We start from the raw sequence: 6204 nt of genomic DNA on the forward strand, positions 1-6204 counted from the left end.
GAGAGATGTACTAGGAAGAGTGTGGTATTCTAAGCATAGTTTTCTGAAGCACCGATAATAATATCCAGTGAAAGCGGAGTAACGGTGCCAGCTTAGAAATTTAGAAACCCGAGCACCCATCCCTAGGTTGTCAGTGTCACCAAGCCCGTAACATGATAAGACTGAAGATATGGGAATGGTAGACATCAAGAAAAAACTTCGTGTAGTGGGTACAGCAGTGGCGACCATCTTTCCTTGGAAGACTGCACCTGATCATGTCGTGATGAAATCTGCTTGGTATCATGGAAGTTTCATGCCTGACCTGCACCATCCCTGGATGTTGCCAGCTGGGTGATTGTTTGGTTAGTGTAGAAAATGAGCATTTCCTTGCACCGAGATCCACTGGGCCTCTCCGGGAGCCTCGGCCTGGTATCAGCAGTACAAGCATAGAACTAACGAAAACTCTAGAAAAAGGCCGACCTTCGTGAAGGGAAGATAACTCGCTTCGCATGCGACAAGTGGCACGCTGTGGTGATGGGGGAGGAGAGAGAAGACTGGATTGTGTCAGTTTTTCCCTTTTTCTTCTAGATTCGTTTTTTCAAAATGAAATATCTTGAGAACCGTAAGTCTAAATTGCGAACCGTTTTCACTTTTGAGATCCTCGCGTCGAGATTTTCGAAACTAGATCCCATATTGATAGGTTTGGAGGTACTTTTTCGTACTTCCAATAATAGTATGATTGTACATGTGGTGTGTACCTAACTGTACTCGTGTTTCAACTGATAAATACTTCAGTTTTTAGTGTGTTTGGTGCAGTTTTTCCCTTTACTCGGTAGCTTTACTCGTCCGTGTGTTACCTGTACTTACTCGTGTGCGCGACTGTACTCGCTCGTGTGTGCGACTGTATTTCTGTACATGTACTTTGCTCGTGTTCACGACTGTACCAGCTCGTGTGCGCGACTGTACCTGCTCGTGTGTGTGACTGTACTTCTGTACATGTACCTGCTCGTGTGCAAGACTGTACTCGTTCGTGTGCGCGATTGTACCTGTCTTATGTGGACGACTGTACCTATCTCGTGTGCGCGACTGTACATGCACTCGTTCGTGTGTGTGACTGTACTCGTGTCTTGACGTAACTGTACTTGTGTAACGTGTACAAAAAAAATGGCACGTACAAGGTAGCTAGCTGGAGGCGGAGTACGTATGTGCATGTGGCCACCTAGCTCCCGCGCCTCGCGTCGATCAGCTAGCTGATCAATTGATCAATCGATTCTTATTGGGTGTGCTTCGCGCGGGACGAGTACCACGCCGTGCGGGGACGAGTACGTGAGGTTTGACGTACGCCGGAACGAGTACGCGCGCGGGGCTGCACGTACGGGCCGTGGGACGAGTACGGGACGCGTGCGCGCGGTGTTTGACACGCGTCATCAATTGGCTGGTTTAACTTCCCTTCTTAAAGGTTGATCTTTATCTAGTGGTACCTAAAGAGTGCATTTGTTTTTCATCCAAAGCTGGCCAGACCAAATATGTGGCAAGCCCACGACCCACGGCTGTGTTTTATTTGGCTCCAATATTTTGGTAGTCCAGCCCAGATGGTGCGGTCTAGTTCAATTCTAGCGAACTCTTGCTTGATATGCGGGCGGCCGATTCCCTCGCCAAAAAATTGGCTGCGCCTACAAGTCGATAGAGGCACGTTTGGTAGCTTCCATCCGATTCGGGGATGTCTGCGCCAGTGAGGTGGAACACCCTGCGTGTTTCGTGTTTCGTGTTTCGTGTTTCAGACGCGTTTCGGTCTAAAAAAAAGGCATTTCGTTTAAGTTGCATCAGTTAGTACCTAAGTGCCACTTTGTTTGGTGGTTCCATGCTTTTCTTAGCCTCACATATATAGTAACATGGTGACCTTACCTCACCCATCAAACGCATGAGCACCTAGACACCACCATGGCACCGTTGTTCACAAGCTTCGGCACGTCAGTGATCACGAAGGCAGACACCACAATGGCACCGCCGGTCGCACCATCTTGCCGACCATGAAGGTTAATACCACCATGACACCGCCGATCACGCCGGTCACAAGCATCACCACGTCGGCGACCACGAATACAAACATCACCATGCCGCTACCACCATGGATTATCACATCTCATTTCTCACATATCATCACCATGTTGCCATCCATGAAGATGGAAAGCGAGAAGTTGAGGAAGAGTACTCCAAAGTATACTCACACATATGTACACATTACAATATACTAGCGAATCATTTATCTATTAGTGTATGTGCACCGAAACAAATACCTATCAACATGAAAGTCATGCGGAATGGTGATATGAACATATTCCTCAAAGGAAATTTCAAACGATTGAGTGTGTGCGATGAATTTGGCAAAATTCGCTTAAAAATTCATACACAAAGTTGACGATTTCTGACCAACGAAACTCGAAACCCATTGTCGGAATTGATTCATATCATCGACATGCATTTTTTCATGTACAACTTATTTTGATTCGGAGTATGTTTGTATTTATTTGAAGAGAGTGCGTGTGAAGTAGTGTAAGGACGAGTGAGCGTGAGCAAGAGCACGTGCAGTCGTTGCATCCGTCGAGCAGAGGAGTCACGACAACGGGGCAGGACAGCTAGGAATGCCCGATTCGGCCGTTGTTCCAGGGGCCTGGCCCGACGGTGCTTTGAGAAGTGGTTGGACCACAACGCGGAGACCTTCCAGGAAACCTAACGGACCATTTCATTTCTCCATCCATGCAAAAAAAGGCCGCCTAGACAACCAAACGCGCCCTAGAGTGTGGTGGGGCATCATCAAACATACCCAAAGACTGTAAAAGCATACACCATCAGGGTCTCTAGAATCAGATCTTACCGGCGCCGCCATCATGTGAGCAGCTCGGAGCGAGCTCATCGTGTACGCCCTGGTAGCCTCCTGGATAACATGGGCCCACATAAATTTGCTACCTCATTTCATATTACTTGGCATATAAGGTTTAGTTAAACTTAAATTTTATCAAGTTTGACCAATTATATGTAAAAATATATTATTAAAACTACCACTCACTACGGGAAAAACTTTCTTTGCCGTGCAACTATTTGCACGGCAAAGGGCCTTATATGCACGGCAAAGGCTTTGCCGTGCGTTGCCGCACGGCAAAGACCGCACGGTAAAGCAATCGACGGCAAAGGCTTCTTTGCCGTGCGCCTCGCCAATGTTGCACGGCAAAGGTCTTTGCCGTGCGACGCCGCACGGCAAAGGTTGCTTCTTTGCCGTGTGCTAAATATGGTTTATCTAAAAAAAAGTTTCAAACTGATCGGTCTGGGATTCGAACCTAGGACGCAGAGTAGAGATAGCGTGCAACCTTGCCACTGAGCTAACCGTTCGTTTGTTGATAACTATACCACGCCACACCTTTTGAGTTGAGAAGAAATCCAGTTTTTACATCTTTGCCATGCGCTTACACTAGGCAAAGGCTTGCTTTGCCGTGTGTTTGTTAAAAACACTAGGCAAAGACTTGCTTTGCCGTGCGTTTGTTAAAAACGCTAGGCAAAGGCGTGCACGGCGATGCCTTTTGTGCTTTGCCGTGTGCCAGCGTCTTTGCCGTGTAGCCCATCTTTGCCGTGCGCTCTCTTCCGTCGTTGCCGTGAATCAAATCTTTGCCGTGCGCTCGTGTCTGTGTTTGCCGTGGCCAAAATCTTTGCCGTGTGTTTTTCTACGTGCGCACGGCAAAGAAATCTTTGCCGTGCGGAAACACACGGCAAAGATGCAATGCACGGCAACTGCAGTTTTTCCCGTAGTGACTGAAACTCTTTATCATCTATGATGAAATGTGAAATTTCTAAAATGAGTAAAGATGGTCACAATCTCACAGCCGCAATTCTCAACTAGCTAGGATATATAAAACAAGTCATTATTAAATCATTGATATCTTCAAAGATATTATTATTAAAGAAATATCGGATAAATGCTATAACCAAACTGAACTTATTTTAGCTCATTTCTCAACATGTATAAATACAGACCCACATATAGTTGAAAACTTTCCCTAGGCACCATCTACCGCCACCAATAACCTTCATTGAAGTTACATATAGGCAGAGTGGGAAGAGATTCTATTCCTTCTAGAGATGTTTAGAAAGAGTGTATGATTCTGAGCATAGTTTTCTGAAGCGGGCAAAAGAGTAACTGTTGCTATTTTGTGGGAAAATTCAGTAACGTACGATATCCTATGCTCAGTTTACAAACCCAAATATCTCTGGGTGCCACCAAGTTTTTAACATGACAAATGTTCTCAATATTGGAGATATGGGAATGGAAGACATCAAGACAAAAGCGTTACCTACTCTGACAACACTCTGGCAACGGAATATCATCTGATCATGAAGTTAGGTTTGTGTCATGGGAGTTTCATGCCTAGCGTGCAACTTCACTAGATGTTGCATGAAGTTTGATCATGTGATTGTTCAGATGACGTGATTGACTTGCATTTTTGTGTTTACAACCAAACTGCCATCTATTCCCACCTTCAGAGTCATATAATAGTAATGTCAGATTCAACCAAGTTTATAGGCACTGAAAATCAGGATATTCACTTTGGCTCATAGGAGCATTTGCTCCCACTATGTGAATCTACATTTCGAAGTGTCAAAAAATTCTAAAGTAAAATTTTCATGTACATCTACACATTTTATGTTCGTGCATAAGTTTTTAAAATAAACTAAAAAAAACTGTGGCTCCTGCAAAAAAGACAAATTCTGATGCTATAACACGACTACGTACATGACATTTTTTTTGCCTTTTTTGTACACGCCACATAAAATATTGTTTCTCCATAAAAACTTGTGCACTAACAAAGAATGTCACGATGTACACCAAAAAAATTATGTCAGAATTTTTTGACATTTTTAAAATTGTTTTTTAATTATTTTGTATAATGGAAGCATTTGCTCCTATGAGCCAAAACGCCACCTCCCTGAAAATCTTGATAGTTTTGGTAGGGTGGAACAACCAATATCTTGTGATGTATATGAGCAGATTTCTTATATTTTCTTCTTTTTTCACTGATATATATGCTAGAGTAAAATCTTAGGCTGGAGCTTATGCTAGATCTGTCCTTGTTTATGGCAATAACTACCAACAACTATTACACTATGTAAATATAATATGAGAATACATTGTTATGATGTATCTGGTGATATTTATTTGTGGCGTTGTAGAAGTGGACAATGTTTCATAAACTTAGCCAAACTTCGCATTGGTTGACTTCCAAGAAAACTTACGCTTATTTTCAAGAACTGATGAAGTATTATATATTGAAAATAAATGATGGGCTCTAACAAAATCAGTAATATGCTATAAACTCTCATAAAGAGTAAATCCTCCAGCCTTTAATTTGCTGGTCTAAATTCTGTAACTTAACTCCAGTGGCTCAGATCTATGATAAACCCTGTCAATTCTTAAAACCAGTTTAAAAAGGGTCACAAACTCATAACCACAATTCAGAGCTGGCTAGGATCTGAAAGGCAGAAGTAACTCATAGTTATGTCGATGATATCTTCAAGGATACTCTGGCCCTAAAATAAATACCACTTAATCACCAAGCTCAACTTATTTTACCTCATCTCTCAGCATGAGCCATCAATTGCAAATCCATATATAGTTGAACATTTCCCCACCAGCGCCACCAACAACCCTCATACTACATCCGTTTTCAAGGATTAAGGCGCACGCGTATTCCAAGATGAACTTTGACCATAAAAATTGAGCAACAAAATCTTGATTATATTATATTATATATTATCGTTGGATTCATATTGAAAAGCACTTTTTAATAATACTAATTTTATACAAATAATCTTTATCTATTTAAAATAATTCTTGGTCAAATAAAAAACTCGTAAAACAAGGACGCCTTATTCCTTGAAACGAAGTTAGTACAAATTACATATAGACAGAGTGGGAAAATGTTGTTCGAGAGATGTAGGAAGGTCGTAGTACTCGAAGTATTGTTTTCTGAAGCACCGAAAATAATATACAATGAAAGCTGAGTAACGATGGTAACTCTAAAATTTAGAAATCCAAGTACCCATCTCTGGATTTTCAGTGTCACCAAGCCGGTAACATGATAAGACTAGTGACATAGGCATCCCAAATGGGCCTGCCGAACATAGTACCCGGGGTTTACTGAAGGCCCGCTACCCGAAGAATAAGAAGGTTCGAGA

This window comes from Lolium perenne, chromosome 4, assembly GCF_019359855.2.
Source record: "Lolium perenne isolate Kyuss_39 chromosome 4, Kyuss_2.0, whole genome shotgun sequence".
In the NCBI taxonomy this organism is placed as follows: domain Eukaryota; kingdom Viridiplantae; phylum Streptophyta; class Magnoliopsida; order Poales; family Poaceae; genus Lolium; species Lolium perenne.